We start from the raw sequence: 26,489 nt of genomic DNA, 5'->3' as shown, positions 1-26,489 counted from the left end.
ACACAACAAAAGCATTAAAGGTTGCCAAGTGGAAAAGATGGATAGCCAACTTCTTGTAACAAATGTAAGCCTTATGAAGAGCAGCATATGGTTCCAACCTCTGATCTACTCTGTCAACACCACTCATGTGCCTATTATAGTCTAAAATGCACACAGGTTTGCGCGCTTCAGCAACCACACCCCAAACAGGCACCGGTTCAGTGCTTTCATCATGTATTGTAGTCAACATGTAGACATCTCTCCTGTTAGAAAACTTCACAGCTAGAAGCTCCTCGCAACGCAATGCCCTGCACTGTCCCCTGACAAGCTTTTGACAAACAAGTTCCTTTGGGAAACCTTTACAGTTAGAGCGGATTGTGCCACAAGCAACAGTGTCCGCTTTGGCCAATTCCCTGAACAACCGCACACCAGTGTAGAAGTTATGTACACATAAATGATGGCCTTTGTTAAATAATCCTCTACCAAGTTCCCACACAATTCTCTCAGTCACTCCAAAAGTGGACGGACAACCAGGGGGGTTAATCCTGGATTCCTTACCGGTGTACACCCTGAAATTATAGACATACCCAGTCCGACTGTCACACAGCATATACAGCTTAATACCATAGCGTGCCCTCTTACTAGGAATGTATTGCCTAAAAACCAAGCGGCCCTTGAACAACACCAAAGACTCATCCACTGCAATTTCTTTCCCAGGAGCATAGATTTCAGAAAATCGATCCACAAAGTGATCAATGAAATGAATGAATGAAAATAACTCTTTTATAGCGCATGGCTACCCGGAGGCATCCCAGCGCTTGCAGCTACAGAAGATAAGTCAGAAGAGAAGGTTAATTGGTAGGGAAAAGCCAGGTTTTTGTTTTCTTGCGGAAAATGAGATGATTGGACTCCTGTCGAAGAGAGGGGGGGCAAAGAATTCCACAACCTTGAGGCATTCAGGTGCTTCTCCAACGGCTGTCGGGGGTGGGGGTCACCGGTGTGGCTCTCAAATGGTTTGCTTCCTTCTTGGAAGGTCGGACATTTGAGGTGTGGGAAGGCCATGAAAAGTCATCTACAATCCCTCTCCAGTGTGGGGTGCCACAGGGCTCTTCATTGAGCCCTACCTTATTCAACATTTACATGGCCCCCCTGGAGAGTGTGGTACTGCCGCTGGGTATTAAAATCATCAGCTACGCTGATGATACTCAGCTGGTGGTTGGCCTTTCCCAGTCGGCGCATCATCCCGACCGGCTGCACTCGTGTCTGGAGAAGATCTACACGTGGATGTGCAGCTCAGCGCTTAAGTTGAACGGCTCCAAGACGGAACTCATGCTGCTGGGGAACTCCTCTCCATCTTTGTCCCCCAGCAGCTGGCCTGACTGTCTGGGACCGGTACCCACCCCCAAGCAGGAGATCAAGAGCTTGGGGGTGTGGCTGGAGCAGGGCCTTTCGTTTAAAACGCATGCTAAAAAGACCGCTGGCGTGTGTTTTGGCCTGCTCCGCTCAGCCCGGAAGATCTTACCTTTGCTCCCAGCGTCCACTAGGAGGCTTCTCATCCAGGGATTGATCATCTCGCGGCTGGATTTCAGCAACGCGTTATTCCTGGGCGCACCTGAATCTACCCTGAACAAACTGCAGCAAGTGCAGAATGCGGCCGCCAGGCTCCTGACGGGTCTCCCCAGGCGTCAGTCTGCTCGTCCGGCGCTGAGGGCTCTGCATTGGCTCCCTGTTAGGGACAGGGTGAAATTCAAATCACTCTGTATAGCCCATAAAGTTCTGCATGGGGTAGGCCCACCTATTCTGGGGGAGATGGTCCAGCCTTACAAGGCTCCTCGCTCTCTTCGCTCCGACCATCAACATCTTCTTCAGGTCGGGAGGGTGAAGAGGGCTAGAACTGGTGGCAGAAGGTTTTCGATAAATGTGGCCACTTTGTGGAATTCTCTGCCCCTACAACTTCGTTCGGAAGCTAGTCTTCTCCGGTTCCGCAAACTTTTAAAGACGTTTTTGTTTTCTGCTTAAACCCTGCATTATTCTTTGGTAGTGTTATTATCTGGCGAGCGCTGGGATGCCTATTTGGTAACCAGGCGCTATACAAAACTCAGAATAATAATAATAATAATAATTATGAGAGAAGAGGCGACCACCCGAGCGGGCCTTGTTGATTCTACTGACTTGTGCAAGGTTCTGGTCATTGGAGCGAAGGTTTCTAGAGGCTTTGTGTATTTTAATCAAGTTGGCCAGAATGGGAGGGCCATTGCCCTGGAGGTTTTTATGGGCAATGCAGAGGGCTTTGAAGTGTACCCGTTCTTTTATGGGTAACCAGTGGAGTGATCTCAACGCTGGTTTGGCTGAAGAGCGGTGGTTAGTGTTTGTCAGCAATCTAGCAGCAGAATTCTGCACCACCTGGAGTTTTTGGATTACGGAGATCGGGGCTCCCAGGTAGAGCGCGTTACCATAATCCAGCCTCGCCAGGATCATGGCTTGGACCAGAATTTTTTTGGCACTCTCGGGGAGTTGAGGGAGGATTTTACGAGTGGATTTAAGCAGGCCAAAACAGGTAGCCGCAGTTTTTCTGGCTTGTGCTTTAAATGTGAGATTATCATCAAGCCAGAAGCCAAGGCTTTTGATCACTTTTTTAGGAATCGGGCTAGCACCCATGGACGGGGGCCATAGCGCAGGGGAGTTGAAAGAAGCCTTCCTGCCCAGTAACATCAATTCAGTTTTTTGATTGTTTAGTTTTTACTGGGACAGGCCCATCCACTTTGATACCTCCTCGAGGCAGTTGCTCAGACTTGGACGTGACAGATCAGCCTGATTAAGAGAGACCACAAGCTGAGTATCATCAGCATAGCTGATTAGTTCGATTCCATAAGGGGCCACTATCTTAGCAAGGGGAGACATACACACATTAAAATGTGTGGGGCTAAGGGAGGAGCCCTGTGGAACCATACACTGCAGAGGGAATGGTGAAGAGTGACAGTCCCCGTCAAATACTTTAAAAAATCTATCATGAAGGAAGGATTCGAGCCAGGAAAAAGCCTTTCCCGAGACTCCAATTTCATTAAGGCGGGCTAGAAGGATACGGTGACTAACCGTATCGAAGGCGGCGCTGAGGTCTAGGAGGATGATGGCCACATTGCCACCAGTGTCCAGTATCCTCCTAGTCTCTTCCACCACCTTGAGTAGTGCCGTCTCCGTCCCTTGGCCAGGGCGGAAGCCTGTTTGGGAGTGATGGAGTGAGTTGGAGGTCAATGACGGGCCGAATCTTGAAAAGAGGGTCACAATCAGGGCAATCCTGTGGCAAAGCTAAACTATTATCGACAAAATGCATCATCCGAAGCAGAAGCAAATACCTATCACGACTCATGACTGCGGGAAATATAGCAGTTGCCATCAAGGGACTAGTAGAACAATATGAAGCCATTGATGGCTTCCTAAGCAAGCCCATCTAAAAAGTTAAACCAAAGAACTTCTTCATCTCTTCCAGATTTGTGAGAGCCTACCGGGTAGCTCTAGCGTGGGGCTTAAGGCTGGCACTGTTCTCCCTCAAAAACTGTTCGGCATACAAATTAGTCTGCTGAACAATCTCTGCCAAACACACATCATCTGTAAAAACTGAAAAACCGCAATCGGCAAAAAGTTTTCAGTATTCACCCTACACCCTGGAACACCAGTAAAGTCTGGCAATGCCGGCTGCACCATGCCTGGGGCAACCCAGAGGTCAGCACTTTCAACGGGAAGCCTTGCAGCCCCAGGCTGCCGCCCAGCTGCCTCTTGACTTACTACACCAACGGGATGTCTTGCAGCCCCAGGCTGCAGCCCAGATGCCTCTTGCTGCACTATCGGCACAGCAATGTCCTCCTCTAACACAGGCACTTCATCCACACCAAAAGTAGCTTCATCAGCACTCAGAGTTTCTGCATCATCAGATGAGGCCATGTGGAGAGAAAACTCACTACCTGAATCTTCCCCTCCCACCTCTGCCTCAGAATCAGAGTCAGTCTCTGGACCATGGTCAGAGGAAGAAACAAAAAGCATTCCAACAACTTGCTGAGCAGTGATCCGGCGGCTAGCCATTATCCTTACTAAGAAAGACTGCACAAACAAGTCAACAACCAACACTGTGCAAAGTAAGTAAACTAATGTGTGCCTTTATCACAAAGATCTATATACTGAAAAACTATACAATTCACTTACAAGGGACAGCTACACTCACCAGCACCTACTCTGCAAAGACACAGCAAATAGTCAACGATATCCCACTGGAAAGAAGAAAAAAACATAAATCTACAGAAAACAAAATACACCAAGCAAGAAAATGGCCCCTGGAAGCGACTGGTCACTTCCAATGGCTCTAGTGGGCTTTTCTGCCCTCCCCTCCGGCCAGCAACGCCAAAAAAATCAGGCTGTCTGTCAGAATATAATTTGTTTTAAATTTGTCCCCCCAGGAAGCGACCCTTGCCCAAGGTGTTGCTTCCATTTAAAAATAAAAGAATTCCTCTGCCCCCCTGGGGGCAGAAAGGCCAAATTTAAAAAAACAATCTGCCCCCAGAGGGGGCAGAATATACTTTAAAAAAATGTGGGCCCAAGGAAGCGACCCTTGTCCAGAATCGACCAAAAAACAGCCGATCTGTCCCCAGGGGGGGCAGAAAAGTCTGAAAATAAATGTGCCCCCTTAGGAAGCGACCCTTGCCCATGGGGTCGCTTTCATTTAAAAATACAAGAATTCCCTGGTGTCTAGTGTGGTTTTCTGCCCCCCCCCCTGGGGGCAGAAAGGCCAAATTTAAAAAACCATCTGGCCCCAGAGGGGGCAGAATATATATATTTTTTAATGTGGGCCCAAGGAAGCAACCCTTGCCCAAGGGGTCGCTTCCGATTTCAATAAAAACAAAATTCCTGGCTCTAGTGGGCTTTTCTACCCCCGTGGGTCCAGAATCGGCCAAAAAACAGCCAATCTGTCCCCAGGGGGGCAGAAAAGTCTGAAAATAATGTTTCCCCCTTAGGAAGCGACACTTGCCCAAGGGGTCGCTTCCTGTGCACATTTTTACCAAAAAACTGAAATCCCTAGTGTCTAGTGGGGCATTCCTGGTGCACGATCGCGCCGCTGTGTGCGATTGTGCACCCGGAATGGCCTGCATTGGGACATCAGGGGAGAGGAAACACGGTTCCCCCCCACCCCCTCCCAATGCCTCAAGGCCCCACAAAATGCCCCCGCCCCACCGGAGGCCAAAACCTACCTCCCTCGCTGGACGCGCTGGAAACAAATGGTTTCCATCGCGTCCTGCGCTTACTGAGGACGTAGGCGCGCGCTGTGCGCGCTGACGTCATCAGGAAGCGTGGGGGGTCCCGGTGGTGGCAGCGGAAACTCTTCCACTGCCATCCCTGCTCCAATGCCCAAGATCGATCCCCTAGGGGGGAGCGCCAGCGCTCCCCCCGGGGGCAGTGCTGATGACGGAACCGCTCCGTCATCCGCATCGAAGGGGTTAAGAGAGATAGCAGCTTTTACTTCCCAGTATGCACTGTATTATTATTAGGTGATTTATAACATACCTGGTTACTCCCAACTGGAGTGTCCCCTCGCTATGAATGCAAGCTCTAATACTGACCCTTACATGATGCACTTAGCAGGCCCTAAGTTTGTCTAAAGAACCAAGTCTTCAGTTTCTTGCGAAAGACTGATTCTGACCCTTCCTATCTCAAATCTAAAGGCATAGTGTTCCACAATTTAGGGGCCAAGAAGCCGAATGAACACCCTCCCCATACAAGATTTTTCCACCCTGAAATTACAGTGAGCAAGCCTCCTGCTAACCACAGGCTTCTGCTAGGTCAGTACAATTTCACCAGAGAATGTAAATATTGAGGTCCTTTCCTATTTAGAATTTTATGGCAGACACATAGCTTTTAAGGAAACTCTCTTACTTACTTGAAGTGAAGCCAGTGTAATTTAGCGAGAGCTATCCCTATACATGACCACCTCAAGCTATTGAGCAGCAACTGTTACCTTGTGAGGCTCATAGGTGTAGCAGTGCTTGGACTACAGATTTCCTAGCAGACTCTGGGAGAAGGCCCAAGCTTTTACTCAGAATCTTTAAGATTACTAATCTTTTCCCCACCAGACCCGAAATCTGGGTATTAAATGATAGATCGGCATCAAATCAGATTCCAAGATTCTTTACTTTGAGTTGAGTAATCTGTACCCGACCAAGTACGTCTGGTCACTAAGCGAAAGACCAGATGGATGGTTGTTTCCCTACTAAGAGATAGAAACCACAGCAATGGAGCGCACACCGCTAGCCCCTCCTCCGGATCGCCCCTCGGGATTCTGGTACTTGTAGTTCAATAGTGGATCACCCAGGTGGGTGCAAGTCGGTACTTGTTGGACTGATGAATCTCTAGACCCGATACATGTCCCGGGTTTTTGGGTATCGCCCGAGACATGGCTCGGGTTTCGGGATAACTTCCCTCATCAGTAGAGAAATGGTTAGGGGTGGAGGAGAAGGCCGCCAAACAACCGTCAATGGCCTCGATGCCCGAACCGGCACGCAGGGCAGCATCCAGGAGCCCGTCGGCTCAAAGCTCAAGGGAGCCAATTAATAGAAACCACAGCAATGGAGCGCACACCGCTAGCCCCTCCTCCGGATCGCCCCTCGGGATTCTGGTACTTGTAGTTCAATAGTGGATCACCCAGGTGGGTGCAAGTCGGTACTTGTTGGACTGATGAATCTCTAGACCCGATACATGTCCCGGGTTTTTGGGTATCGCCCGAGACATGGCTCGGGTTTCGGGATAACTTCCCTCATCAGTAGAGAAATGGTTAGGGGTGGAGGAGAAGGCGCCAAACAACCGTCAATGGCCTCGATGCCCGAACCGTCACGCAGGGCAGCATCCAGGAGCCCGTCGGCTCAAAGCTCAAGGGAGCCAATTAATAGAAACCACAGCAATGGAGCGCACACCGCTAGCCCCTCCTCCGGATCGCCCCTCGGGATTCTGGTACTTGTAGTTCAATAGTGGATCACCCAGGTGGGTGCAAGTCGGTACTTGTTGGACTGATGAATCTCTAGACCCGATACATGTCCCGGGTTTTTGGGTATCGCCCGAGACATGGCTCGGGTTTCGGGATAACTTCCCTCATCAGTAGAGAAATGGTTAGGGGTGGAGGAGAAGGCCGCCAAACAACCGTCAATGGCCTCGATGCCCGAACCGGCACGCAGGCCAGCATCCAGGAGCCCGTCGGCTCAAAGCTCAAGGGAGCCAATTAATAGAAACCACAGCAATGGAGCGCACACCGCTAGCCCCTCCTCCGGATCGCCCCTCGGGATTCTGGTACTTGTAGTTCAATAGTGGATCACCCAGGTGGGTGCAAGTCGGTACTTGTTGGACTGATGAATCTCTAGACCCGATACATGTCCCGGGTTTTTGGATATCGCCCGAGACATGGCTCGGGTTTCGGGATAACTTCCCTCATCAGTAGAGAAATGGTTAGGGGTGGAGGAGAAGGCCGCCAAACAACCGTCAATGGCTTCGATGCCCGAACCGGCACGCAGGGCAGCATCCAGGAGCCCGTCGGCTCAAAGCTCAAGGGAGCCAATCAATAGAAACCACAGCAATGGAGCGCACACCGCTAGCCCCTCCTCCGGATCGCCCCTCGGGATTCTGGTACTTGTAGTTCAATAGTGGATCACCCAGGTGGGTGCAAGTCGGTACTTGTTGGACTGATGAATCTCTAGACCCGATACATGTCCCGGGTTTTTGGGTATCGCCCGAGACATGGCTCGGGTTTCAGGATAACTTCCCTCATCAGTAGAGAAATGGTTAGGGGTGGAGGAGAAGGCCGCCAAACAACAGTCAATGGCCTCGATGCCCGAACCGGCACGCAGGGCAGCATCCAGGAGCCCGTCGGCTCAAAGCTCAAGGGAGCCAATTAATAGAAACCACAGCAATGGAGCGCACACCGCTAGCCCCTCCTCCGGATCGCCCCTCGGGATTCTGGTACTTGTAGTTCAATAGTGGATCACCCAGGTGGGTGCAAGTCGGTACTTGTTGGACTGATGAATCTCTAGACCCGATACATGTCCCGGGTTTTTGGGTATCGCCCGAGACATGGCTCGGGTTTCGGGATAACTTCCCTCATCAGTAGAGAAATGGTTAGGGGTGGAGGAGAAGGCCGCCAAACAACCGTCAATGGCCTCGATGCCCGAACCGGCACGCAGGGCAGCATCCAGGAGCCCGTCGGCTCAAAGCTCAAGGGAGCCAATTAATAGAAACCACAGCAATGGAGCGCACACCGCTCGCCCCTCCTCCGGATCGCCCCTCGGGATTCTGGTACTTGTAGTTCAATAGTGGATCACCCAGGTGGGTGCAAGTCGGTACTTGTTGGACTGATGAATCTCTAGACCCGATACATGTCCCGGGTTTTTGGGTATCGCCCGAGACATGGCTCGGGTTTCGGGATAACTTCCCTCATCAGTAGAGAAATGGTTAGGGGTGGAGGAGAAGGCCGCCAAACAACCGTCAATGGCCTTGATGCCCGAACCGGCACGCAGGGCAGCATCCAGGAGCCCGTCGGCTCAAAGCTCAAGGGAGCCAATTAATAGAAACCACAGCAATGGAGCGCACACCGCTAGCCCCTCCTCCGGATCGCCCCTCGGGATTCTGGTACTTGTAGTTCAATAGTGGATCACCCAGGTGGGTGCAAGTCGGTACTTGTTGGACTGATGAATCTCTAGACCCGATACATGTCCCGGGTTTTTGGGTATCGCCCGAGACATGGCTCGGGTTTCGGGATAACTTCCCTCATCAGTAGAGAAATGGTTAGGGGTGGAGGAGAAGGCCGCCAAACAACCGTCAATGGCCTCGATGCCCGAACCGGCACGCAGGGCAGCATCCAGGAGCCCGTCGGCTCAAAGCTCAAGGGAGCCAATTAATAGAAACCACAGCAATGGAGCGCACACCGCTAGCCCCTCCTCCGGATCGCCCCTCGGGATTCTGGTACTTGTAGTTCAATAGTGGATCACCCAGGTGGGTGCAAGTCGGTACTTGTTGGACTGATGAATCTCTAGACCCGATACATGTCCCGGGTTTTTGGGTATCGCCCGAGACATGGCTCGTTGTTCTCTACTGATGTGGGAAACTATCCCGAAACCCGAGCCATGTCTTGGGTCTAGAGATTTTGGGAACAACGAGTACCTACTCGCACCAACTTTGGTGAACCACTTATGAACTTGACTTTTATTCTTCGAACTACACGCACTTCAAATACCAGAGTGCTTAGGGGCGACCCGGAGGAGGGGCTAGCGGAGTGCGATCCATTGCAGAATTCTCCCTACTAAGAGATCCTCAGTTTTACCTGCATTAAGCCTCGGGCAACTATGGTCCAGCCACTCCTCAAATTTGACCAAGCAAGATCTAAGTTGTGCTACTGATGCTCCCTCGTCCTGAGACGGGGTAATAATGAGCTGCGTGTCATTGGCATACAATATGATGTTAAGGCGTTGCGCTCAATGACATCTGCAAGGGGGACACATGTACAGATTGGTGCGATTCTGAAAAAAGAAAGGTAGCCAGCGCAGGGCGGATTCACCAACTACGTAATCATAGCAGTTCTTACAGAATGCCATAGGAAACCGTGTTGAAGGCTACACTGAGGTCCAACATAATCTGATCAGCCGTTTTGCCTCTGTCAGCTATCCAGAAGCCAACAATAGTGCCAACTCTGTGCTGAACTTCGGGCGAAAGGCCAATTTGGTTTGGTGCAGTAAATCCTCAACCTCAACAAAACTCATTAGCTGATCATTTACATGTCTCTCGGGATTTTGTCAAACAACGGAATCAGGGAGATGGGCCTGAAATTTTCCAGCTTTGCAGAGTTCAGGGTTGTTTTTTTCAGTAGTGGCACAACAATGGCCACCTTCCACCTCGAGGGGACTTGCCCCAGTGCAAAAGATTTATCAAGCAGGGCACACAATCCCAGTAAGATTGCCTCCCTTGTCCCAAAATCATAGGAGAGGCAGAATCGTTAAGGGAGCCTGATTTTGCCCTACCCATCAGAACACTCAGCCTATCCCTGGTTTGGGTATTAAAATGGGAGAGTCTTACTTTAACTTCCGATGGTTTGAACCAAGCTTCAAGGCATGGGTGGCATCTCTCAGTTATCTGGAAGAAATTATAAATATTAGGTACCTTATCCTGAAAGAAATGGGCAATCGATTGCAACTCTCCATTTATGGGGCAGTGGCCGTAGAAACCTGATCCAAGCAGGTTAATGATTTTACAGTGGTGAATAGCTCCAGTGAGGAGTTCTGGGCTTGCTTGATCTTATTAGCATAAAACTGGCTACGTATAATTCTAATCTGTTTGTGATAGTTTTTCAGTGCCTTACGACAGCTTCATTTAAGGCGCTGACATTATGACGCCAGAGCCACTCAAGATGTTTAGATCTTTTTTTTGCCTCTAGAGCTCTTTATTGAACCATTCAGCCGAGGGTTTTAGGTGTTTAGCTGTACATTTCATCACAGGTGCAATAAGATAGAGTGCACCATTAATCCAATTGTAAGTTAGCTAATTTTACTCCGAAGGCTCTGAAAAGGTGTGGCGCAATGGTCAGATCAGAGACATTTAAAGAATCCACCCTCGCTCCCGCAAAATTGGAAAAAATCGGATCCAGCGTATGGCCCATAATATTAGGAGCATGTACCAATTGGACGAGCTGGAGCACTTGTCAGTTCTCAACCAGAGTAGAAGCCAATTTGCAGTGCGTCTTATCAGTTAAGGCAGTTACAAAGTTTGAGTCTGGACCAGGCAGTCCATACATCAAAACACCAGCTAAGGTAAATTTACATGAGAAAGCCAGAGCAAAAAAGACAGCCTTGTAGCCCGCAATATGCATGTCTGTAAAAGTGCAAGGAATATTTTGTCTTAAAATAATACTGGCAGCTGGCCTCTTAACCTCAAGTCTTTTTTCTAGCTCATGTTGACTAGGCTTAAGACAATACAACCTCATTTTTTTCTGAGGGTTTTCCTTTAAAAAAGTATTTTTTCGACAAATACTCGATCTCTTTTGAAGAGTTAAATATATTCACTGTGTTTTTCAGTTTTGTGGAATTTTCTTTATTATGCATTCAGTTTTTGAGAAGTGCCCCAAATGCCTGAGAAATAAGGCTGCTTGTGACCCCCATGAACTGTGGGGTCTGTGTCACCTACGGTCAAAGACCTGCCCTCAATATAGAAAAGGGCTCTTAAAGACAGAGTGGCAAACTAGAAGATCTCAGAGCAGAGGCCCCAGGCTCCTCCCTTAAAAAAGAGAACCCACAGAGGTAGATCAAGTTAGAGAAAACATGAGAAGCACCACCATTATCGTTCCAGCTGCACATGCACGTCTGAAGAGCACCGGTTGACATCAACATCGAAATCATCTGCTCAGACGTGTTCGCCATCTAGCTGTATAGCCTCATCCATTTTGACACCAAGAACTTTAGTAAAAAGAACAGTTGTTCGACAAAATGCAGAACAATGTCATACATTTACCCCAGTAGAGAGATCTGGACCTAAATCCATTGTTTCTTTGCACACCATGCCATTCCAATTTGGACCCAGCCATATGCAAATCAGTCTTGACCCTGCGCCCAATGGGAACAGTCCAGCCTGAATTGCCAGGCCAGGCCCTCCCTGGACTGGAAACAAGCATCCTAGTACCGGTTTCGGACTTTCAGTAGATACACTTTTCGCCCTAAGTAGGATGGGTATGCCCAGACGTGGGTCCCTTGCTCACTGTGCCACTGGATTCAAGCTAGCCTGGCTGATGAAGGGTGTCATACCCTGAAACCGGTCCCCGTATGCTTGTTCCAGTCCAGGGAGGACCTGACTTGGCAGTTCGGTCTGGACTGTTCCCACGAGGCACAGGGTCAAGACTGATTGCATATGGCTGGGTCCAAACTGGGGTGGCGTAGTGGGCAAAAGAATGATGGATTTAACCCAGATCTCTTGAATGTGGGAGAATGTCTGAATCATCCAGCATTCCATCCATCATTTGTTGCATAAAACTTTAGTTCCTACCACCTTCATTGTATTGCTTCCAGCAATGTCTAAACTGTCAATGTCAAGATTGGTTATTTGACAAAGACTGTTAAAACACCGGCTCCATTACAGCACCCCCTTCCAACACTGACAACTCCGTGAAGTTGACACTCAGTTCAAACACATTCCCTAATTTCATCATGAACTTTGAGACCACTCATCTCAGTGCCAAGAATGTCTAAGGCTCAAGGGTCTACAGTCAGGTCAATATTTAGAAGATAGACATGGAGGCACACTTCAGGTACAATACATACCCTGTCTTCCAAGCACAGTGATACCTATAGATTAACCTGCATTCCAACCGAGACCAAGATATGACATACCTGTAGAAGACTATCTGCAAGTACCTTTACTCTCACTAACTCTACCACCTCTGCCAGACAGTCCGGTGCCACAACATACCATTACTCCATTGGCACCAACAACACCTCTTCTCCCACACCACAAGAAGTCCCAAGAGTGCCAAGACACTCAGATCCCTCAAAGCCTCATAGTACATAGAGATAGACTTAACAGAAGACCCCCTCCACATCAGGAGACCATACAACAAGCTATTTCTATACTCTGACTTCACTCCCCAGGCTCTCCTTTAAGAGTGCTCCCATTGGATGATGTTCTAGCATTTCAGAAGGCCCTGGTTAGAGGTGCTTCTTTTTGAACAACAAGGGTAACCCAAATAGTCAGCCAGGGACCTTGGGAATCAATTATTTAACCCAACAGTAGTCCCTAGGGGAGAGTAGGAGTGAACAGAGAGCAATGAATACAGACTCAATCAGTGCTGTATTAATTAAACTTGTCCAGCCGGACAGAGGTTCAATGTTTAATTTATAGACAATTCTTTAGGGAATACACAAACAAGAATACGGAAAGTGGGACACAAGCCTGCGTCCTACTACAGAGACATAGCGACATACAGTTTGGGAAACATTTAGGGGAGGCTCCGGCAATGCTCACGGTTTGTTTTCAAGACAAATCATCAATTAGACAAATCGCAAGGAACGACTCTACATAGTAAATAGTAACATCACATTGTATGTATGAGAAGTTTTGGGGTGTCGACGGCGTTTCGATCAAGAAAGCAATGCGAGGATCATCTTCAGGACATTAAATAAGCATGCCTATTAATACGTGCCTTAGATTAGTATATTATCAATTCACAATCAAAAGTTAAAATTACAGAGGGGTATAAAAGAAAACATGAAAGGGGAGAATTAGAAGAATGTATGTAAAGTCAACGTAACCTCATATACTTGGTGCACTAGTCAAAATACAGTGACAACATAATAGAGCACATACAACGCTTTTAAGTGACCTAATGTCATCCATCTGGCACAGAGAGAATAAAAATTGGAGCAGTGACAAGGTGTTTTAGCGTAAAAGTTACGGCACAGTGACAAGGTGTTTCGCATAAAAAGTTATGGCCCAGTGACTTGGTGAAGATAACAATTGAACATAGTGAAGATGTGATAGAAGGTTGGTCTTGGGTTGGAGTCTTTAATAGCTACCCAGGCATGGTGTAAATGGAGTTTGAGACCGCAGTTGGCTAGGTGTTGCTCACATCTATAATTACATGCAGTAAAGGGTGTGCCCGGTGTCGAGAGCGTCCGATGCCGGTTAAGGGTATGTTGGTTGACTAATTATTAATGCATGTGATTCCAAGCTTGAGGGGTAAAAGACAATCCTTACTTGATGGGAATATCCTAACTTGATGGGAATATTCCAACGAAGAGTGCAGGGATAAGCCACCGCGGTAGGGGTGAAGGTACGTCCTAGATGTGGAAGGAGAGCCTGATGTAATTGTCGGCGGAAGGGTTAAAAAATTAGGTGTTGGAGTGGGCGAAAAGGATTGAGGCAATAGTGCTTACCAGCAGTTGCTGCGAGAGTGAATGCTACAGTCAGTTGAGCAATGGCTTAGGGTTCCTCATTGCGGGCGGCGTGAATGCCGGTGGCGTGTTCTGAGTGCTGCCTCCTGGAAGTAAAGGTAAGGATCAAGGCGCGAGAAGGGAAGTGACGGCGTCAAAATGTGGCGCAGCTGACGGGTCACTCATCTAAGGGTATGCGGTCGTAGGGGGCGTATGATTGGCGTCCCAGGGGAAGAGCCGCAGGCGTGTGCTCTGAACGGCGTAATAGCCTGTGAAGGAAGGATTACAGGGGGTCAGAGAAACGGGAGAGTGTAGGAGATATTGGAGGGCACTCAGGTTTGGCAGGACAAAATGCTTATACCTATAGCCGATGGATGCGGCGTGTCGTACAGGGGATCAGCGTCCGTGAATGCAGAGAGGGAAGTGAGACTTGCTTGGTCTCAAGTAGGGAATGATGCGCAAGGATAGGCCGGAAAGAGTCCTGTGATCGGGTGAAGGGATGGGAAAGAGAGGAAGGCCTAATAGGTGAGAGTGGGGGCCATATTGGAACGGAGTGAAGCTCGCACAAGGAGTTTTGTGATCGAGCCAAGGGTCTCCGGGGTGAGAATACCTCACACAAGGGGTTAGTGAGGGCTGCACCAGTTGTAATTCAAGTGTGATAAAAGTGAAACGAGGTTTAAAAACATTTGGTCAGTGCGGGAAGGGATACCATGATTGCAGTCATTTGCAGTACATACAAGGGTAACATGAAATATTATCAGAAGGCCATATTCACAGATATGGTACTGTATCTCTGGTTATATAAGAGCTGCCCAGTCTTCAAGGCGATTCAGTCCAGTGTGCAAGCTATTAGTTTTCAAAATCCATTTTAGCTCTTCTTTGTTTAGCAGTTTGGACATATCTCCACCCCTTGGTGGGGAGTTTGACCATGCATATGGCGATCCAGCGTATGTCATCCTCAGAATGTCCAGTCTCTGTGTAGTGTTCAACCAGTGGTGCATTGGGCGTCTAGCGTCTTATTCTGCTTCGGTGTTGACATATGCGCATTCGTATTTTTTTAGTAGTTTGTCCGATATACATTCTGTTGCAGGGGCACAAGATTGCATATACGACATTGCATGTGTTACAGTTTGTAAATGTTTTTAGTTCAAATCGTATATTTTCAAAACTAAACTCTTTGCCTTCAATCGTGAAGTCACAAATGCTACAGTTGCCACATTTGGCGTGGCCCGTAAGAGGTGGTAGCCCTCATTGGTCGTTCTGGCTGATTGGTTGTCTTTTGGTAGGTAGGGCTGCACGTACAAGGTGGTCTTTGATCATATTGTTTTTCTTAAATACAAACATGGGGCGCTCAAGATTGAGGGTACCAGCATTAAGAACATTCCAGTTTTTTAAGATGGATTTGCGTACAATGATGGAAACTGGGGAGAAGGTGGTAACACAAACCAAGTGATTTTGAGATGGTTTAGTTTTGACTTCCAGTAGGACTTCACATGGGCTGTACCATGCATGCAGTCCTTGTCACTGAGCCGTAACTTTTACGCTAGAACACCTTGTCACTGCGCCAATTTTCATTCTCTCTATGCCAGATGGATGACATTAGGTCACTTAAAAGCCTTGTATGTGCTCTATTATGTTGCCACTGTATTTTGATTAGCGCACCAAGTATATGAGGTTACGTTAACTTTGCATACATCCTTCTAATTCTCCCCTTTCATGTTATCTTTTTTCCCCCTCTGTAATTTTAACTTTTGATTGTGAACTGATCTCTAAGGCACACATTAATAGGCATGCTTATTTAATGTCCTGAAGATGATCCTCGCATTGCACTCTTGTATCGAAACGCCGTCGACACCCCAATACTTCTCAAATATACACTGTGATGTTACTATTTACTATGAAGAGTCGTTCCTTGCGATTTGTTTGTCTAATTGAGGATTTGTCTTGAAAACAAACTGTGAGCATTGCCTGAGCCTCCTCTAAATTTTCCCCAAATTGTATGTCTCTATGTCTCTGTAGTAGGACGCAGGCTTGTGTCCCACTTTCAGTATTCTTGTTTGTGTATTCCCTAAAGAATTGTCGATAAATCAAACATTGAACCTCTGTCCGGCTGGACAAGTTTAATTAATACAGCACTGATTGGGTCTGTATTCATTGCTCTCTGTTCACTCCTATTCTCCCCTAGGGACCACTGGTTAGAGGTGCAGCAAAATTCAGTTTTCAAATAGAGGTCCCTCTCTTTTCAGTATTGGTAATAATGAAAACATTACAACCTTGAGTATTACCGAAACCAATTTTATTACTGGTTCCAAACTTCACAGGGCTTGGGGAAGAACATTTTTTAACCCCAGCAAACGTGAAATTGGCATTCCATGCCTTCTCAAGTAAAATCCACCACATCTCCCAGTTCAAATCCTGGATTATCTAGGAACATCGGTCAACACCATCAAAGGAGAAGTGTTTCCTTCAAAGGCCAAATTGTGTGAAATTTCTTAAAATTTTTGTCAATTACTTACCAACAGAAAGCCATCAGTGAGACAGCTGTCCTTTCTCCCCTAGGACTTATGGTCTTGTGCATTTGTCTAGTTTTCAGTGTTTGTCTCCATATGTGAGTATTACAACAGAGCATTGTTTTGTATTACTGCATTTACATAGCGCAAACTACTACTATGTAGGGCGTAGAAACACTTGCCTACATGAATTGCTCGCTTCACCGCATAGCGTGTATGATTGAAAGGATGTTGTCTTTGTTTTGATCCTATGTGGGAAATGTTTCTCTGTCATGCATGATGACCACTTAGGTGCTCTCATTGTGTAATAGGACATATCGTGTAACACAGAGTGTTTGATGAAAAAGTGTGAGAGACAGACACACAGTTTTGGGTTTTCAGTACACTGGTAGCTTTAAACAGCTCTGCAGGTCCCTCTATGGTATTTCATGTGATATGGTCTGCTTAGCTGGTTACTGCACTGCGTTGTCCAATAGTCACAACACCATGGCGACCAAGAAGATAAAATTAAATGAATTCTCTAAACCTCTCCAACCATCCCTTCACTGGTGGCTTAATCACCACATTCTAATCAAAGGAGTCTCCTTTCACCAAGACCTACCTGCTCAGCCCATTGCGACCATTGCTTCCTTCACTGAACTGGGATCACAGTTCTATGATCTTACAAATCAGGGTCAGTGGTCTCCCAAACAATAATTATGTAACATCAACAACTTTGAGCTAAAAGCAGTTCACCACTAACGGAGTTCTAGTACAGACGGAAAAACACCAACACCATGCATTTGTTTAAAGAAGTGGGGAGGAATATTCACTAACTATCAGTAAAAGGCCAAGCTATTTAGCATTTGGTAGTGAGGAGTCTATTACGTCCAGTTATTCATCTGCCAGGTCTGCAAAACCAACAAGTGGTCCTACTCAGAAGATGCTTCTATGAAAATAAGAAGTCAGAGCTTGACGACATCTTATAATTCATTTTTTGAGATAGTAACTATCCAGGAATACTTATTTACCATCAAACAAAACAAAAAATGCTCAAACTACGGATCCAGAATAAGGGACCATAGACTCTTTTCCCCTAATGCCTCTAATACTGTTGCAATCATCAAATTCAAATTGTCATGTTTAAACCACGATCCTATCCTGATAGCTCCAGTGTGACAGAGGCAATTTCTCTATAATCCTACAAGAAACTTCATGCAATCACGGTCTACTGTCCAAGTTGGGAGAAAGGATCCTCCACCCCAACTGCCAATCGTTGAATTTGACAGCATAGTTCCTGAGGTCATACAATGTGGCCTCTTACATTTACCACCAAACTGTATGGACATTGTTAGATGGTCTCTTTGCTTTGCAGGAGCTCCTATGGATTAAAGTGGAAAATATATGTTATTTGGTGCCATGAGAACAGTTATGATCTTCCCACCAGTCAGGAGAATGTGATCCTACCTTACTTACTGGGCTTTGCTCATTTTAATCTGCAATTTTGTTCAATTCAAGTGCTCCTAGTAGCCGTAACCACTTATTGCAAAGGACCTAACCAAAGGTCTTTCTTCATGATCCCAGTAATCAAAGACTCTCCAGGAAGGTCCCTAAAAAAGTACCCTCTGTTTGGAAGGCCTGATCCACATCGGAGTTACATTTGGTTCTCTAAACTCATGGCTCCTCCATTCGAGCCTATTCATAAGGCTACATTGCAGTCTCTTTTCATGAAAAGTTGCTTTCCTATTTAGTTACAGTGGCAATTACGTATGTGACTTTCAGTCTTTATCCATTATTGAGCCTTACTTCGTTTTTCAACACAACAGAGTAGTTTTAATAACACCCCCCACTTTTGTGCCCACCGTCATACCAGATTTCCTTCTTAATCGAACTATTTTATCTGCCAGTGTTTTTCTCCAATCCATCCTCTCCATCAGAGAGATCTTTAAGTCTTAGCTCTAAAGAGTCCTTAAGTTTTATCCAGAAAAGACTAAAACCACAAGAAAAACTATTAATCTCTTTGTAAACAATAACCCTTTACAAAGAATTAGTTTAGCATCTTCAAAACAGACTATTGCCGGATTGATTTTCTCCTGCATCACATTTTTTTTAAACAATGTTTTATTGTTACAAAAAACAAAAACAAAGCAGCGCTTTAAAATTCACAGTATGCATCGATGCACTTGCATCGTGTGAACGGCAAAAATCAATAAAAGCAACTTAAAAATGAAGTCACCATTGTAAGTCGAAATGTATATATAAGATCTAAAGGTCCGGTGATCAATCAATGTCAGGAAAGACATATCAGGTATTAGGCATAGAAAAGCAAACTAATAAAAAGTGCAGAAACAACTATCTAATCCAATATTTCCACACTGGCGGCATATCTGCCCCCACCTCCTCTCCAAAATTATATGAAAAGGAATTGGGTGATAGCGACAAAAAGAGGTAGGTCACAGGGAGCACTTCATGGCAGGAACTGAGACCAATACAAATCACTCAAAATGTCAGGGGAGTCTCAAGTGCAGCCCGTGGTTCACGCACCAGTTCCATTGAGCAGCTGACAGGAGGGAAGTAGCTAAGGAACTATTTAACTGGAGGTTTTGTGCACTCTCAGCACCATCTTTTTGGAAATCCACTAAAATGACATCCCATACTCATGTCTGTTCTAACGGGCGTCCACCCTCGTGTTCCTCGCGGAGCAGCTCTATACCCTTCCTGTTTGCCAAAATGAGTCAGGTCAGTCTGCCATCTTTCAACTTGCAGGCCTCCGCATTCTTCCACAGCATAGTGATCTTACGCTTAGCCAACACCAAGGCTGGATCAATAATGCAGTTAGTGAATTTGTGTTTAACAAGGCGGGGTAGAGGCGTAGAAGACAAAGGGAGAGGGGGGTCTGAGCATGATCAATGGCCTTTGCCTAGAGGTGCACTATCTCCGACTAGTAGAAGGTTAAGTTGGGCATCCCCATAGCATATGGAGGATGTCTCCTGAGGGGACGCAACATCGTGGGCAGTCAGGCGATGCCGAGGGGAAATTTACACTTACAAAACATAATCAATGTCCCGAGCAAAAACTCATGCCAACAGGAAATCCACACAGTAGTCTTCTCCAATGTTCTTGATTTTTATTTTTTTATTTCAGTAATTTTTATTACATGGTACAGTATACAGGGGTACATTCAAAGGAAAAGCAGGATTGGACGGACAAGGGCCGTAGACATGAACAAGCACCGGCCATACAAACAATATGCCTCCCAACCAGACCAGTAGAGGCGGGGGAGACTGCCAGGGCATGCCAGATCTTGTCAGATGAGTTCTTCAGTTCTCATAATCTTTTTTTCAACAGATAGCCACAGAAGCCAACGCGTGTTTTTTCTTATTTGGGCATTCACCCAAGACTTCCTCAGGGCACGGTCACTTATTTCCAAAAAGATTGAGATTATGGTATCTGTATCCAAAGCACTACGAAACTTTCATCAAAGCAAATTAATGCCCATTAGATTAGCAAGTATCAAAAAACGACGACACTGGCTGTTCAAAAGGATAATAGTCTAATCGATGGGTTGAAGGTTTGTCTCATCTGACTGGGCCTGCTCGCATCCCTAGAACTGAGTGTGACCACAGCTAGGCACCAGAGGTCGGGCGCGGCTAATCTCCCGCCAGCGCCCCGCCTTCCCCCAAGATTCACCGGGGCATTGTGACACTCCCGCCAGCGCGAGGCAGCTCTAGCCAATACGGTTACTAGTTAGTTAACAAAACACTTCCTGGTACCTGGTAGACCCAATGTGCATTTCAAAAGAGCAACATCTTTCTCTAGTGTCAGAAATGCCCCCTCTCAGAAATATGTAAAACAGCAACCTGGAAATCAATACGTGCTTTCACTAGAAATTAATATTTTGATTAGGATTCTATAGCTGAATCAATCTTACTTGTAATCGTGGTTCTGCATCATAGATAGTCTCACGTAAGTCATAAACAACTCACCCACCCGCCTCCAGTTTTTACAGTGTTATTCACACAAAATATGGCTTGTCCTATTCTCTTGTTCGAAAAGAACTGCGGCTGTGAAGCAAACTTCAGTACAGTGCATGCTGGGTAATGGAAGCTGATGACTCTTTTAAAGTTAATGTATGTTGAGTGCATGTGATACTCTGACCTGGCAAACACCTTCCACTCATTTTTCCCCATCACAGAAACAACTAATCTTTCACTATGTAGCACATTTCTATGCTGGGACTAGATATACTAACAGGAATAAGGATTTCCTAATTGCAATTATATCCGAATCGCAATTAGGAAATCGGTATTACTAACGTAGAAAACATTTTATTTCTAAATGGCGATTCCTAATAGTTCGCAAATCAGCCTACTTTATGAATATTAATGAGGAAGGCTGCAATGTGCGACCCATTAGAAACCTGCACGATCATAGGGATGTTGGTCTGCTTGGATCTGAAGCTTGATTCCGGTCCAGGGAAGACATGGCTTGGCAGTTCGGGCTGGACTGTTCCCATGAGGCACAGGGTCAGACTGATTTGCATATGGCCATGTCTGAACTGGGGTGGCGGAGTGAGCTAAAGAACGATGATGGATTAAACCCAGATCAGTTGACAGGGGGTGAGTGTTTGTATTGTCAACGCTCCGTCCATCACCACCTTTGGTTTTTTTTGTTCTCCCTAAGTTGGCAGGGTATGCTCAGACGTGAGTCCCTTGCTCACTTTGCCACTGGAGTCAAGCAAGCCCGGCTGAAGACGGCTGTAATGCCAGAAACCGGTCCTGGGAAGCTTGATTCCGGTCCAGGGAAGACATGGCTTGGCAGTTCGGGCTGGACTGTTCCCATGAGGCACAGGGTCAGACTGATTTGCATATGGCCATGTCTGAACTGGGGTGGCGGAGTGAGCTAAAGAACGGTGATGGATTAAACCCAGATCAGTTGACTGGGGGTGAGTGTATTGTCAACACTCCGTCCATCACCAACTTTGGTTTTTCTTTGGATCTGCAGACCACCATCATCGAAAGACCTTATGTCGCCGGCTTGCGGGAATGTTGGACAGGGGATGTGCACGCGCTTTCCCTCGGCGGATTTCATCTCGTGGGCGCGCACGTGCATATCTCCTGTTCAACATTCAGCAGCCTCTCGCCTCTCTCATTCGCGCGCGCACACACAGCCGCACTCACGCATGCGCACACACATTCCCACGCGCACACACTCACCCCCCTCCTCCCCCCCCTCCGGCACGCAGGGCTTACATACACACACAAACGCGCACACACACACCCTCCCAACCCCACTCACCGGGCACACGCAGGGCTTCCATCACTGGGGGGGGCGGGCACCGTCAATGTGCCCCGACGCCCCCCCCCCTCACCGGGTCTGTTATACTCCTCTCGTCCTGTCCCGCGGTCTGCTTCCCTCCTTCGTCCCTCTCGTCCAGCAGCGGCAGGGACTCAACCCTGGCAAAGTAGAGGCCCCAGCGCCTCGCTGCCTCCACAGGCCCCTCAAGGAGCTAAAGGCACCAGTGAAGGATGGGCACGCTTCTCTGTTGGGTTTGGATGTAGATCCGAGGAGGTGCTGGTTCCTCAGCCTGTAATTAGCGATCATCATCTCTTCATTAACGCCGCCATCAGTAGCACTAACACATGCGTCAAGGAACACGGCGACCCCCGCCTGAGGGAGCATGTTTGAATGGCCACATTTGCATATGAGCGTGTTAACATGGTCTGTCTCCAACCGCACAAACCACACGAGTGGGGGGCGCATAATTTTTTTAATACAATTATGTGCATTTTCTTTTTTTTGTGCATTTTCTTTCGGTATTAATGCAGATGCTATACTTAGGAAAAAATCAAGCCAGATTGAGAAATAGGTGGGTGAGTGGGTGCATATAGATGAATATATAGCGACACAGGCAGCTGAGAAAAATAAAGATAGCTGGGGTCCGGGGGGAGGGGGGAGATGCATTACTTTCTCTCCTAAAAGGGAGAATGCCTGGAGTGATGGGTGGGGGCGGCGCGCCTGCGTGGTTGCCTCTGCTGCACTCTCTGCCCCCTCCACCATCGGCCCGACCCCTCTTGTAGAAGCCGCTTCTCACTTCCCACAGACGAGGTGCTAAATGCCTGAGGGGCAGTTAGCCCCAGCGCGCGCACCAGCAGCTAATCCCGAGAAAACAAGCTCTGCCCGGGGTGGGTGGGGGTCACGAGGTATGCGAGTCTAAACTGATATGGACTGGGAGGCTGGTGCGAGCTTTCGCCGCAGCTGTCTCTGCCCATTTCTCTTCTGATCCAGTCCAGGGCAGGTGAAAGATAGATTTTTTCATTCTCTGGAGTTCTCGTTCAATCCATCAGAAACTGCTTGGAAAAGAAGACATGATATTGGGAAAGTGCAAAATAGATAAATATTGCGCTTTCCTCTTTCCGAATATCACACAGGTCCCTGTTGCTCCCGGCTGAAGAGCTCCTGAGGCGAGTGCAGGCAGGAAGGAGGCAGTGGGTCAAAATGAAGCGAGATTTCCTAACTCTTGCCCCACATTATACAGGTGACCACCTCAGCCCTTCCCCAGAAAGCCACCTTTTCGTTGGGCTCTACCTTCTTGAATAAAAGGAGGAGCCCTTACCCCTCACGCCCGCCCGCCATTACTATTCTGCCCCGCTCCTACCAGAGGTGTCTTCATGTGGGGTGAACCATCATGCACAAGAGGGGCCCCCCGAGCAAGGACAATCAACAGAAGGAACTGATACCACAACTTTGAGGTTAAATATCTGATGCCGTATTATTTTGCACATTATACAGTGGCATTAAACGCACTCATAAATAACTTCACAACGTATTTAGCAATGACACCATTTTGGAATGTTCCTTACAGAGACAGCTAGGCACGTGCAGTTCCTGACCAGCGTCAATGCCTAATACTTTTGAAATCTCATTGTCTGGCTCCTCTTCAGATGCTCCTTGCACCTCTCATCCATTTCAGGGCCTGCTCGTGATTGTGAAGGTCCCCCCAAAATCTTGCCTAACCAGCTCCCTCGAGGGAGGAGCAAGGCCGCTCAAATGTAAATCTAAATAAGCATGCCAGATGTATCTCCTGAAGGACCCCTTGCACCCTTCAGAGAGATGAGCCTTGGCAGCAGGGCTATGGCTTGGTTCCCTGGTGCAGACCACACCGCTCTCACCCCCAGGGGCCACAAGATGGTGCTATCAGCTACTTAGAGTGTCAGAAACAGCCGCCATGCGCCTATCCTCTGGCCCCTGTCAAGAATCAAATCTCAAACATCCCCACAACGTTCAAATATATAGTCAATAGTAAGATGCCAAGTTAACCTGTAGTATCGCTACCAACCACGGGCCCACCCCACCACAGACTGGCCATGAATCACCTACCATTAGGCCTCCCACAAACTAATGCCAGATATTGAAATGCAAAAACAACAAGTATTTGCAATGCAATAGGTCTCGCATTTACGTGAGTTTGAGCTATTGGCATTGTAAATGACAATGCCTTTTTTATGTTTTGGTTTTAAAAACATAAATATAAGGCATTGTCTCTTAAAATGTCAATAGCTTAAACTCCCAAAAATGCGAGACCTATTACATTGCAAATGCTTGTTAATAAAGTAATCATTTTTGTTTGACATGCAGCCCATCATCTTCCTCAAGGGAAGATGGGATGCATTTCAAGAAAGAAAATGAAACCTTAAGTTTAATTTGTTAAGAGCAGGCAGTGGTCCCTTAAAGCACTGCTTGTCTCTTAAAAAAATGTTTTTGCATTCTCAAATGGGAAGGGGTCCCAAAAGCACCCCTTCCCTTTTGCGAATGGGTTACCATCACTTTTAAACTGGTAGTAGAGTATTACTGTTTTGAGACCAGAATTCAGTCACAAAACAGTAATAAATAACATACCTATTCGGTATTTGGAAGAGATGCCCCTTCCAAATACTGAACTGGTATTTGTTTACATATTACCAAATTGCAATTTTGTTTGTACATTGGAAAAAACATTTTATGCTGTCATCAACTACCCGATTCTGCGAATAAGGCGGTTTGCAAGTGCAAAAATGCTTTGTACATTTGGCCCTACATGCTGAAATGTGGATTCTGATGGAGGCTTCTAGTCGGATATTCCTCAGCATTTGTTATCCCCAGGCATCAGACTAGATTTGTAAACTTCTCTTGCAACCTTTGCACAAGTAGATGGCACCGTGCGGCTCTGCACTGATCTCTTTCTGACGTGCCTAGCCTATATTAGTGCCAATTCTGCGCACTGACATAATTTCCTTATTTTCCACACCACTAGGCACAGGTTCAGAGCTACCTCATGTCTATGTGAAAAGTTTCAGTGCATAGGAAATGGCACCTCTTACAACTGCAGTAAACAAATGTCTGTGACTGATCCTCCTCAGAATTTCCTGGGGTTGAGTCATTACTCTAAGACCTGCAGTGATTGGGCATCGATGAACCCGAAGGTCATACGAGACCGCGAGGGTGAACTTTAATTCACCTCACTGATGGACTCCGTGAGGAGGCCAGTCTAAGTAAAAAGTTAATTCCTGTTCCAGATCCAGATGTTGTAAGAGTTGTTCCATAGGTTGGTCTTTTTCTCTATCAAAGTTGTTAAATAAGTCGAAAACCCCCACAAATAATCTAAGCAGGACCTGGCCTTTTCCCGCCACTTCTATTCTCCTGAGAAGGTGTGAGGGCGGCACAAAACATTACAATCTCTCTTCCGAAGTCAATCAACATCTGAGCTTATCCTTCAACTTATTCCGGCATAAACCGAGCTTCCCGAACCGCTGCCACTCCTAAACAGATCAAAGAGTTCACATGGTCATGCTCCAACTCTTCAGATTCTTACCGGCTCCCCTGGCGTGCCTTTGGGCCCCAAGGAACTGAGAGGCCCACCACTTCGAATACCGCCATAAGTTCCCTTTTGGCACCAGTTGTACCATCCAAGCTCATCACGAGCTGCCGCTGGCTCCAGCTCCGCCCCCGTACACAGTCCAAGAACCTTTGATACAGTAAGGAAACTGGGTTTTTGCAGGTTTACCCCCACCTTTTGCCCCTATTTTGACTACCAGATACTGATGTAATGATGCTGAAATATATGGAGTCCTGTTTAGCAGGGCTAGAGGCTTGTGCTCTGACCCGTAAAATAGTGCTTGTTCAATTGGCTTCTCCCCAATTGGCATACCTTAACTTACTTGTAAGTCCTTAGTAAGTGGTACCAGGGGTACCCAGGGCCTGTAAGTTAGTGTCCCAAAGGGAATGCAGCGCTTGGTGTGCCACCCAGCAAGTGAAAAGGCCACACATGGGTTCCAGTCTGCCACTGCAGACTGGAAGGGCAGTTTTAACCTACTAACTCGACTTTGCCCTTTAAGGTAATGGCAAAGCCCAAACTTCCCTTTTTAATATATGTAACTCACCCGTAAGGTAGGCCTAATGAGCCCTAAGTCACGGTGCTGTTTGTTAAAAAGTGGAAAATCTACTTTTACATGCCCCAGCAATAAAAATCTGAAATTGTCCTTTTTACTGTGGAAAGGCTGGTAGCCCAATTGGTAAGTACAGTTTTACATACTGACACATCATCCCTGCTAGCTTCTGCGGACACTAATGTTGGTGCAGTAACGTATTAAAAGAATGGATACATTAAATCAGATTTGTTAATTCATATTTAATGTCACTGGTGGGCATAGTGCAATTTCAGAAGTTGCCATTTTAGTTGCCCTCCTGGGGAAGACATGCAAACGACTCCCAGGAAAGATAACAATAGAGACCTGCCACTCGAGTAGTTGTTACCTCCCTCCTGCCGGAAGGCACACAGGTGTTAGCCCTAAAGCCAAGCTTTAAAGGCAAAACCTCCTTTGAGGGGCAAATGAGAAAACACTCGGGAGGTGGTTTGCTCTAGTGATCTGAAAGACTTCTAGCTGCAAATTCCTTACCTTTGAATTTCCCAGGATTCAGGCTGGATCCGGTAACTTTTGCTGAGCAATACCACTTGCGCACGACGTCGGGTGGCTCCATTCTGCTCCACGGACGTCATCAGCGTTGGTTATGATGTTGCGGTGCCTATGTAGGCGCCACTCTGGCACCC

At 47.1% G+C, this 26,489-nt stretch overlaps 1 protein-coding gene across 4 annotated transcripts in view; it reads left to right on the top strand.

Annotated features, from left to right (window-relative positions):
- Nucleotides 1–26,489, top strand: part of NSD3 (nuclear receptor binding SET domain protein 3) — a 1,711,795-nt gene that overhangs the window by 530,982 nt on the left and 1,154,324 nt on the right. The window lies entirely within an intron of this gene.

Source organism: Lissotriton helveticus, chromosome 11, assembly GCF_964261635.1.
Source record: "Lissotriton helveticus chromosome 11, aLisHel1.1, whole genome shotgun sequence".
NCBI classification, from domain to species: Eukaryota; Metazoa; Chordata; class Amphibia; order Caudata; family Salamandridae; genus Lissotriton; species Lissotriton helveticus.
The sequence above is the reverse complement of the archived record's forward strand: the minus strand, read 5'-3'. Positions and strand labels throughout refer to the sequence as shown.